The sequence below is a fragment of the Triturus cristatus genome, chromosome 1_2 (assembly GCF_964204655.1).
Source record: "Triturus cristatus chromosome 1_2, aTriCri1.1, whole genome shotgun sequence".
Classification (NCBI taxonomy): Eukaryota; Metazoa; Chordata; class Amphibia; order Caudata; family Salamandridae; genus Triturus; species Triturus cristatus.
Genome location: NC_140580.1, coordinates 358,291,867 through 358,303,953, shown reverse-complemented (window position 1 = coordinate 358,303,953; position 12,087 = coordinate 358,291,867). Strand labels below are relative to the sequence as shown.

General features: G+C 48.7%; 1 protein-coding gene across 2 annotated transcripts in view; it reads right to left on the bottom strand.

Annotated features, from left to right (window-relative positions):
- CAMTA1 (calmodulin binding transcription activator 1) overlaps nt 1–12,087 on the bottom strand; it is a 3,052,768-nt gene that overhangs the window by 1,840,667 nt on the left and 1,200,014 nt on the right. The window lies entirely within an intron of this gene.

Below are 12,087 nucleotides of genomic sequence, written 5' to 3'. Positions count from 1 at the left end.
GCTACATTTTAGAAATGAGCAGTAGAATGCCTCGTCTCACCTATGGCAAAAGGTACCACTACAGAAAGCAGTTTCTACTTCCTCTTTCCTGCACCTCAAAATCAAAATTTTTGAGTGACACTCACAGAGGTCACTCGATGTGTTCGACTTGGGAGGGCTCAGGCGCATTAGCTATTAGCACAAAATGGCAACTGCACCAGCAACGCATGCATCTGCACAGAAAAATGCACAATATCCCACGAAACTGGCACGTAGAGATGCCAGTGTTAGTCCTTGCCTGAGGTAGAAATCATGTAATAGACACCTGTGGCTCCAAATGCCAACCGAGTGATCTTGTTAATGTGAATGAGGTCACCTTGTCAATATCACTTGGTGAAATTGTCTGCCAAGACGATGGCAGTTTCCTATTGAGGCATTTTTCGCTCTCAAATTTCATGTTAATAACTAGAAATTACTTTTGACACTGTATATGTAGATTTCAGGGCTTCTCGCCTGGTTGCCCCGGGCTTGCAATAATCTCTCGTTTCGCAAGCCTGTTGCATCTTTGAGAAAATCCTTCCCCCAAACAAGTGTTGCAGCAGCAAGCAGACAGCTAGCAAGGGTTTCAAGTCCCAAATATTGCGATAAAGCCAGGAATAGCCTGCTCCCGTCCTCGCCCTTCGGCTTGCTGCCTTGTCTGTCAGCAACAGAAAGCGAGTGGGGGGGGTGGAGACCAGCCAAGTTTGCCTCGCTCAAGTCTGACAGGGGCTCGCAGCCATTCCGGATGGAGATAGAAGATGAAAACTTTATGAAAACATATCTGAGAAGTAGTGTTTCACATCCTGCACCCCTGCCACTTTTAAATTGAGATTTCAATCACTCTCGGCCCTCGGGGTGAGGAGCAGAGCAGAGTTTACTGAGACAGCCCTGCCTGGGGTTGTGCAATGCAGAGCATATCTCTCCAGCCTTATGCAGCAGGACTGGAATTTCTGGCACCTGACATCAATGCCAGCATTTGTAATGTCTGCAAGTAAGTCGGATTGCAGACTATTTGTATGTATATAGCTACAGACAGACAGACAGACAGATAAGCTTGTTTATTTTCCTGTAACCAGGGAAGGTTAACAAGCTTATATATATGTGTGTGTGTGTGTGTATATATATATGGGTGTGTGTGTGTGTGTGATATATATATATATATATATCCTCAAAAACAAAGAACGCAGCACTCCTCTTGATGATTAATGTTGTTTATTCAATTCGTGACTTCCTCCTACGCGTTTCGAACCGAAGTTCCTGATCACGGTAGAGTGTTTCTTAGTCCTTTTTCAATTTCCAATTTCTCGCCACCCAGTCGATAGTTATGGCTTCCTCTTTTGGGCTCTTTTCCTTAGTTGTTCATGGACTTTTAAAGGTGAACATACATCTCCTCATACATAACTATCGAACATTCAAAAACACCCCAATGGAACCTAAAAGACTTAAACTACACAAACTCTCTCGAATAACATACAGAATGTAAATGCAGAAAAATATCTTGCACATATCTATATCTAAAACATCTGAGTGAGGAGCACAAATACATTTTGTAATTAGCCCAAGAACAAGCAATTCATAACAACTGATATTGTTACGTGCATGCTCTCTGTCTGGGTGGCGAGATGAGTAACTAAAAGCAGAGTGAGGGGGCACTCAGCCCTTAAATATATCATAACACTTAGTTATCTTACTCACTCCATGTATGATCATCTGTGAAACATTGGACTAACTACCAATGTCCTGGCTCTCCCGCTTTTATCAATATGTGCGGATGTAGCTTATAACAACGAACAACATGGTCTGTGATCTATAAAAATTAAAAACACTTTGCTTTATAGTGCTCAAACTCGCCAGCACAGCCAGAGAGAAAAACAGCGCAATGTATAACAAAGTTTTGTGAATAAAGTTTTTTTGAAATCATATGTGAAACTACTAATCCCACAATGCACTAGTAAAACAAAAATTGTATATAATTGGAAATTGAAAAAGGACTAAGAAACACTCTACCGTGATCAGAAACTTTGGTTCGAAACGCGTAGGAGGAAGTCACGAATTGAATAAACAACATTAATCATCAAGAGGAGTGCCGCGTTCTTTGTTTTTGAGGATTAATTTCGCGAGGCCCTGTCCCAGCTGTTCAAGGTGCTCCCACTGTCACATGGACGCTTTATATATATATATATATATATATATATATATATATATATATATATATATATATATATATATGAGGCTCCATGGGGATGTCCAGAAACGAACAGCACTCGGACACAGAACAGCTTTTTCCCCAATCAAGCTTTATTCAAGGTATGGACAGTCACTCTCACCAGTCATTAAAGCCTTTGTCTGCACCCGACGCGTTTCGAGAGGATCTCTTTTTCAAGGGTGATGTGGACAAAGAGCGCATGTGCGCCTGCAGCTTCCTTTTCAGCGATATCGCACACCATTGATTGGTCCCTCTGTATGAGAAGTGCGTTGCTTTCTGGGAGCTGTAGTGCGTGATTTCTTCCCTTAATGGATGCGCTCCAAATTTCAGGCGAATTCTAGGCTCTCACACGAGCCATTGGGGGGAGCAGTAGTCCTTGATCCTAATTCTGTGTCCCGCTTCGTGAGCTTGGTGTATCCAGTGCTCCGCGGCCCCCTGTTATCGGGGTGGTGCGCGTTCAGCGGCAGGACGGCCGCTATAGATATGAGGCTCCATGGGGATGTCCAGAAACGAACAGCACTCGGACACAGAACAGCTTTTTCCCCAATCAAGCTTTATTCAAGGTATGGACAGTCACTCTCACCAGTCATTAAAGCCTTTGTCTGCACCCGACGCGTTTCAAGAGGATCTCTTTTTCAAGGGTGATGTGGACAAAGAGCGCATGTGCGCCTGCAGCTTCCTTTTCAGCGATATCGCACACCATTGATTGGTCCCTCTGTATGAGAAGTGCGTTGCTTTCTGGGAGCTGTAGTGCGTGATTTCTTCCCTTAATGGATGCGCTCCAAATTTCAGGCGAATTCTAGGCTCTCACACGAGCCATTGGGGGGAGCAGTAGTCCTTGATCCTAATTCTGTGTCCCGCTTCGTGAGCTTGGTGTATCCAGTGCTCCGCGGCCCCCTGTTATCGGGGTGGTGCGCGTTCAGCGGCAGGACGGCCGCTATAGATATGAGGCTCCATGGGGATGTCCAGAAACGAACAGCACTCGGACACAGAACAGCTTTTTCCCCAATCAAGCTTTATTCAAGGTATGGACAGTCACTCTCACCAGTCATTAAAGCCTTTGTCTGCACCCGACGCGTTTCGAGAGGATCTCTTTTTCAAGGGTGATGTGGACAAAGAGCGCATGTGCGCCTGCAGCTTCCTTTTCAGCGATATCGCACACCATTGATTGGTCCCTCTGTATGAGAAGTGCGTTGCTTTCTGGGAGCTGTAGTGCGTGATTTCTTCCCTTAATGGATGCGCTCCAAATTTCAGGCGAATTCTAGGCTCTCACACGAGCCATTGGGGGAAGCAGTAGTCCTTGATCCTAATTCTTTGTCCCGCTTCGTGAGCTTGGTGTATCCAGTGCTCCGCGGCCCCCTGTTATCGGGGTGGTGCGCGTTCAGCGGCAGGACGGCCGCTATAGATATGAGGCTCCATGGGGATGTCCAGAAACGAACAGCACTCGGACACAGAACAGCTTTTTCCCCAATCAAGCTTTATTCAAGGTATGGACAGTCACTCTCACCAGTCATTAAAGCCTTTGTCTGCACCCGACGCGTTTCGAGAGGATCTCTTTTTCAAGGGTGATGTGGACAAAGAGCGCATGTGCGCCTGCAGCTTCCTTTTCAGCGATATCGCACACCATTGATTGGTCCCTCTGTATGAGAAGTGCGTTGCTTTCTGGGAGCTGTAGTGCGTGATTTCTTCCCTTAATGGATGCGCTCCAAATTTCAGGCGAATTCTAGGCTCTCACACGAGCAATTGGGGGGAGCAGTAGTCCTTGATCCTAATTCTGTGTCCCGCTTCGTGAGCTTGGTGTATCCAGTGCTCCGCGGCCCCCTGTTATCGGGGTGGTGCGCGTTCAGCGGCAGGACGGCCGCTATAGATATGAGGCTCCATGGGGATGTCCAGAAACGAACAGCACTCGGACACAGAACAGCTTTTTCCCCAATCAAGCTTTATTCAAGGTATGGACAGTCACTCTCACCAGTCATTAAAGCCTTTGTCTGCACCCGACGCGTTTCGAGAGGATCTCTTTTTCAAGGGTGATGTGGACAAAGAGCGCATGTGCGCCTGCAGCTTCCTTTTCAGCGATATCGCACACCATTGATTGGTCCCTCTGTATGAGAAGTGCGTTGCTTTCTGGGAGCTGTAGTGCGTGATTTCTTCCCTTAATGGATGCGCTCCAAATTTCAGGCGAATTCTAGGCTCTCACACGAGCAATTGGGGGGAGCAGTAGTCCTTGATCCTAATTCTGTGTCCCGCTTCGTGAGCTTGGTGTATCCAGTGCTCCGCGGCCCCCTGTTATCGGGGTGGTGCGCGTTCAGCGGCAGGACGGCCGCTATAGATATGAGGCTCCATGGGGATGTCCAGAAACGAACAGCACTCGGACACAGAACAGCTTTTTCCCCAATCAGCTCCCAGAAAGCAACGCACTTCTCATACAGAGGGACCAATCAATGGTGTGCGATATCGCTGAAAAGGAAGCTGCAGGCGCACATGCGCTCTTTGTCCACATCACCCTTGAAAAAGAGATCCTCTCGAAACGCGTCGGGTGCAGACAAAGGCTTTAATGACTGGTGAGAGTGACTGTCCATACCTTGAATAAAGCTTGATTGGGGAAAAAGCTGTTCTGTGTCCGAGTGCTGTTCGTTTCTGGACATCCCCATGGAGCCTCATATCTATAGCGGCCGTCCTGCCGCTGAACGCGCACCACCCTGATAACAGGGGGCCGCGGAGCACTGGATACACCAAGCTCACGAAGCGGGACACAGAATTAGGATTAAGGACTACTGCTCCCCCCAATGGCTCGTGTGAGAGCCTAGAATTCGCCTGAAATTTGGAGCGCATCCATTAAGGGAAGAAATCACGCACTACAGCTCCCAGAAAGCAACGCACTTCTCATACAGAGGGACCAATCAATGGTGTGCGATATCGCTGAAAAGGAAGCTGCAGGCGCACATGCGCTCTTTGTCCACATCACCCTTGAAAAAGAGATCCTCTCGAAACGCGTCGGGTGCAGACAAAGGCTTTAATGACTGGTGAGAGTGACTGTCCATACCTTGAATAAAGCTTGATTGGGGAAAAAGCTGTTCTGTGTCCGAGTGCTGTTCGTTTCTGGACATCCCCATGGAGCCTCATATCTATAGCGGCCGTCCTGCCGCTGAACGCGCACCACCCCGATAACAGGGGGCCGCGGAGCACTGGATACACCAAGCTCACGAAGCGGGACACAGAATTAGGATTAAGGACTACTGCTCCCCCCAATGGCTCGTGTGAGAGCCTAGAATTCGCCTAAAATTTGGAGCGCATCCATTAAGGGAAGAAATCACGCACTACAGCTCCCAGAAAGCAACGCACTTCTCATACAGAGGGACCAATCAATGGTGTGCGATATCGCTGAAAAGGAAGCTGCAGGCGCACATGCGCTCTTTGTCCACATCACCCTTGAAAAAGAGATCCTCTCGAAACGCGTCGGGTGCAGACAAAGGCTTTAATGACTGGTGAGAGTGACTGTCCATACCTTGAATAAAGCTTGATTGGGGAAAAAGCTGTTCTGTGTCCGAGTGCTGTTCATTTCTGGACATCCCCATGGAGCCTCATATCTATAGCGGCCGTCCTGCCGCTGAACGCGCACCACCCCGATAACAGGGGGCCGCGGAGCACTGGATACACCAAGCTCACGAAGCGGGACACAGAATTAGGATTAAGGACTACTGCTCCCCCCAATGGCTCGTGTGAGAGCCTAGAATTCGCCTGAAATTTGGAGCGCATCCATTAAGGGAAGAAATCACGCACTACAGCTCCCAGAAAGCAACGCACTTCTCATACAGAGGGACCAATCAATGGTGTGCGATATCGCTGAAAAGGAAGCTGCAGGCACACATGCGCTCTTTGTCCACATCACCCTTGAAAAAGAGATCCTCTCGAAACGCGTCGGGTGCAGACAAAGGCTTTAATGACTGGTGAGAGTGACTGTCCATACCTTGAATAAAGCTTGATTGGGGAAAAACCTGTTCTGTGTCCGAGTGCTGTTCGTTTCTGGACATCCCCATGGAGCCTCATATCTATAGCGGCCGTCCTGCCGCTGAACGCGCACCACCCCGATAACAGGGGGCCGCGGAGCACTGGATACACCAAGCTCACGAAGCGGGACACAGAATTAGGATTAAGGACTACTGCTCCCCCCAATGGCTCGTGTGAGAGCCTAGAATTCGCCTGAAATTTGGAGCGCATCCATTATGGGAAGAAATCACGCACTACAGCTCCCAGAAAGCAACGCACTTCTCATACAGAGGGACCAATCAATGGTGTGCGATATCGCTGAAAAGGAAGCTGCAGGCGCACATGCGCTCTTTGTCCACATCACCCTTGAAAAAGAGATCCTCTCGAAACGCGTCGGGTGCAGACAAAGGCTTTAATGACTGGTGAGAGTGACTGTCCATACCTTGAATAAAGCTTGATTGGGGAAAAAGCTGTTCTGTGTCCGAGTGCTGTTCGTTTCTGGACATCCCCATGGAGCCTCATATCTATAGCGGCCGTCCTGCCGCTGAACGCGCACCACCCCGATAACAGGGGGCCGCGGAGCACTGGATACACCAAGCTCACGAAGCGGGACACAGAATTAGGATTAAGGACTACTGCTCCCCCCAATGGCTCGTGTGAGAGCCTAGAATTCGCCTGAAATTTGGAGCGCATCCATTAAGGGAAGAAATCACGCACTACAGCTCCCAGAAAGCAACGCACTTCTCATACAGAGGGACCAATCAATGGTGTGCGATATCGCTGAAAAGGAAGCTGCAGGCGCACATGCGCTCTTTGTCCACATCACCCTTGAAAAAGAGATCCTCTCGAAACGCGTCGGGTGCAGACAAAGGCTTTAATGACTGGTGAGAGTGACTGTCCATACCTTGAATAAAGCTTGATTGGGGAAAAAGCTGTTCTGTGTCCGAGTGCTGTTCGTTTCTGGACATCCCCATGGAGCCTCATATCTATAGCGGCCGTCCTGCTGCTGAACGCGCACCACCCCGATAACAGGGGGCCGCGGAGCACTGGATACACCAAGCTCACGAAGCGGGACACAGAATTAGGATTAAGGACTACTGCTCCCCCCAATGGCTCGTGTGAGAGCCTAGAATTCGCCTGAAATTTGGAGCGCATCCATTAAGGGAAGAAATCACGCACTACAGCTCCCAGAAAGCAACGCACTTCTCATACAGAGGGACCAATCAATGGTGTGCGATATCGCTGAAAAGGAAGCTGCAGGCGCACATGCGCTCTTTGTCCACATCACCCTTGAAAAAGAGATCCTCTCGAAACGCGTCGGGTGCAGACAAAGGCTTTAATGACTGGTGAGAGTGACTGTCCATACCTTGAATAAAGCTTGATTGGGGAAAAAGCTGTTCTGTGTCCGAGTGCTGTTCGTTTCTGGACATCCCCATGGAGCCTCATATCTATAGCGGCCGTCCTGCCGCTGAACGCGCACCACCCCGATAACAGGGGGCCGCGGAGCACTGGATACACCAAGCTCACGAAGCGGGACACAGAATTAGGATTAAGGACTACTGCTCCCCCCAATGGCTCGTGTGAGAGCCTAGAATTCGCCTGAAATTTGGAGCGCATCCATTAAGGGAAGAAATCACGCACTACAGCTCCCAGAAAGCAACGCACTTCTCATACAGAGGGACCAATCAATGGTGTGCGATATCGCTGAAAAGGAAGCTGCAGGCGCACATGCGCTCTTTGTCCACATCACCCTTGAAAAAGAGATCCTCTCGAAACGCGTCGGGTGCAGACAAAGGCTTTAATGACTGGTGAGAGTGACTGTCCATACCTTGAATAAAGCTTGATTGGGGAAAAAGCTGTTCTGTGTCCGAGTGCTGTTTGTTTCTGGACATCCCCATGGAGCCTCATATCTATAGCGGCCGTCCTGCCGCTGAACGCGCACCACCCCGATAACAGGGGGCCGCGGAGCACTGGATACACCAAGCTCACGAAGCGGGACACAGAATTAGGATTAAGGACTACTGCTCCCCCCAATGGCTCGTGTGAGAGCCTAGAATTCGCCTGAAATTTGGAGCGCATCCATTAAGGGAAGAAATCACGCACTACAGCTCCCAGAAAGCAACGCACTTCTCATACAGAGGGACCAATCAATGGTGTGCGATATCGCTGAAAAGGAAGCTGCAGGCGCACATGCGCTCTTTGTCCACATCACCCTTGAAAAAGAGATCCTCTCGAAACGCGTCGGGTGCAGACAAAGGCTTTAATGACTGGTGAGAGTGACTGTCCATACCTTGAATAAAGCTTGATTGGGGAAAAAGCTGTTCTGTGTCCGAGTGCTGTTCGTTTCTGGACATCCCCATGGAGCCTCATATCTATAGCGGCCGTCCTGCCGCTGAACGCGCACCACCCCGATAACAGGGGGCCGCGGAGCACTGGATACACCAAGCTCACGAAGCGGGACACAGAATTAGGATTAAGGACTACTGCTCCCCCCAATGGCTCGTGTGAGAGCCTAGAATTCGCCTGAAATTTGGAGCGCATCCATTAAGGGAAGAAATCACGCACTATAGCTCCCAGAAAGCAACGCACTTCTCATACAGAGGGACCAATCAATGGTGTGCGATATCGCTGAAAAGGAAGCTGCAGGCGCACATGCGCTCTTTGTCCACATCACCCTTGAAAAAGAGATCCTCTCGAAACGCGTCGGGTGCAGACAAAGGCTTTAATGACTGGTGAGAGTGACTGTCCATACCTTGAATAAAGCTTGATTGGGGAAAAAGCTGTTCTGTGTCCGAGTGCTGTTCGTTTCTGGACATCCCCATGGAGCCTCATATCTATAGCGGCCGTCCTGCCGCTGAACGCGCACCACCCCGATAACAGGGGGCCGCGGAGCACTGGATACACCAAGCTCACGAAGCGGGACACAGAATTAGGATTAAGGACTACTGCTCCCCCCAATGGCTCGTGTGAGAGCCTAGAATTCGCCTGAAATTTGGAGCGCATCCATTAAGGGAAGAAATCACGCACTACAGCTCCCAGAAAGCAACGCACTTCTCATACAGAGGGACCAATCAATGGTGTGCGATATCGCTGAAAAGGAAGCTGCAGGCGCACATGCGCTCTTTGTCCACATCACCCTTGAAAAAGAGATCCTCTCGAAACGCGTCGGGTGCAGACAAAGGCTTTAATGACTGGTGAGAGTGACTGTCCATACCTTGAATAAAGCTTGATTGGGGAAAAAGCTGTTCTGTGTCCGAGTGCTGTTCGTTTCTGGACATCCCCATGGAGCCTCATATCTATAGCGGCCGTCCTGCCGCTGAACGTGCACCACCCCGATAACAGGGGGCCGCGGAGCACTGGATACACCAAGCTCACGAAGCGGGACACAGAATTAGGATTAAGGACTACTGCTCCCCCCAATGGCTCGTGTGAGAGCCTAGAATTCGCCTGAAATTTGGAGCGCATCCATTAAGGGAAGAAATCACGCACTACAGCTCCCAGAAAGCAACGCACTTCTCATACAGAGGGACCAATCAATGGTGTGCGATATCGCTGAAAAGGAAGCTGCAGGCGCACATGCGCTCTTTGTCCACATCACCCTTGAAAAAGAGATCCTCCCGAAACGCGTCGGGTGCAGACAAAGGCTTTAATGACTGGTGAGAGTGACTGTCCATACCTTGAATAAAGCTTGATTGGGGGAAAAGCTGTTCTGTGTCCGAGTGCTGTTCGTTTCTGGACATCCCCATGGAGCCTCATATCTATAGCGGCCGTCCTGCCGCTGAACGTGCACCACCCCGATAACAGGGGGCCGCGGAGCACTGGATACACCAAGCTCACGAAGCGGGACACAGAATTAGGATTAAGGACTACTGCTCCCCCCAATGGCTCGTGTGAGAGCCTAGAATTCGCCTGAAATTTGGAGCGCATCCATTAAGGGAAGAAATCACGCACTACAGCTCCCAGAAAGCAACGCACTTCTCATACAGAGGGACCAATCAATGGTGTGCGATATCGCTGAAAAGGAAGCTGCAGGCGCACATGCGCTCTTTGTCCACATCACCCTTGAAAAAGAGATCCTCCCGAAACGCGTCGGGTGCAGACAAAGGCTTTAATGACTGGTGAGAGTGACTGTCCATACCTTGAATAAAGCTTGATTGGGGGAAAAGCTGTTCTGTGTCCGAGTGCTGTTCGTTTCTGGACATCCCCATGGAGCCTCATATATATATATATATATATATATATATATATATATATATATATATATATATATATATATATATATATATATATATATATATATATATATATATATATATATATATATATATATATATATATATATATATATATATATATATATATGAAGAAATCTCGCTCTTCAACGCTCTCATCCACGGGAGACAAAACCCAAAGTGAGTGCTATTTTTTATTTATTGCTTAGAAAATAGCTTCGCCATGACGCGTTTCGACAGCTTTCTGCCTTGATCACATGACCCATTCAAAGAAATCACCACACGAAGGTAAGTTAAAGCTCAACTTTATTGGCCGACAGCCGGCCAGCAGGAACCATCAAGGAGCCGCAAAGTTCAATCACATCATGCCAGATGCGTTTCAGGTGTAAACCTTTCTTCAGTGGCATTGGGTAAAAACTGACTGCATACGTTGCTGGGAGTACACAGATTAACTTCAAAACCTGCCCAAGTGGGCGTGGCCATCCACATGGCCTTATGGGTGATGTAGTGTACGCCTAATGATTCCAAGTGGATGCATTGCCGCAGTCCTATAAATGTCCATAAGTAAATGATGCACATCGCCAAGGCGGGACCTGCCTTGCTTTATGACTGCAAACCGGAGCTTTTCAAACTGGTTCCCCCCCTGTAGAGGCGCCAGTTTATCTTCGTTCAAACGCTACAGCACCATTGTGGTGCCGTGGCTGACCCGCTACACTGGTGGGCTTTTCTCCGCGACCGGGTAAGGACTGCCTTTAAATCCATCCAACAGGAAACCCATTCGAAGAAATCGCCACACGAAGGTAAGTTAAAGCTCAACTTTATTGGCCAACAACCTGCCAGCAGGAACCATCAAGGAGCCGCAAAGTTCAATCACATCATGCCAGACGCGTTTCGGGTGTAAACCTTTCTTCAGTGGTATTGGGTAAAAACTGACTGCATGCGTTGCTGGGAGTACACAGATTAATTTCAAAACCTGCCCAAGTGGGCATGGCCATCCACATGACCTTATGGGTGATGTAGAATACTCCTAATGATTCCAAGTCGATGCATTGCCGCAGTCTTATAAATGTCCATAAGTTAATGATGCACATCTCCAAGGCGGGACCTGCCCTGCTTTGTGACTGCAAACCAGAGCTTTTCAAACTGGTCCCCCCCCTGTAGAGGCGCCAGTTCAAGGAAACCCATTCGAAGAAATCGCCACATGAAGGTAAGTTAAAGCTCAACTTTCAACTGGCATGACAAACTACTTTTATAGGGCACGGCTAAATTACCATGGTTCCTCATAGCAGTCAATTGGGGGATGACTTGTACAACAGACAAGTTGGCTGGCTTGAATCATCTTGTTTCACTTAGAAGGGATGTATTGCTGAAGTCATAGTTTCCCCTGACAATTGTGCTTCGGTTTATAATTGGTTATTTAAACAGAGCTGGGGGCAGGTTAGCTATCTCGCCTTGTCTCTGCAGGGTGAAGGTGTCTTTTGTGGTCGTTATGACCAGGTAGAGCATTATCGCTTGGTATAGCTGGGCATAAAAGAATGACAGGCAAGAATACAGGGGACAGGTTTGCCTGTCCCGAGCATAGTAAATGCAGGCATGAGCAACGTTAATGGCCACCAGTTCAACTGTGCATCATTCTCCCTCAAG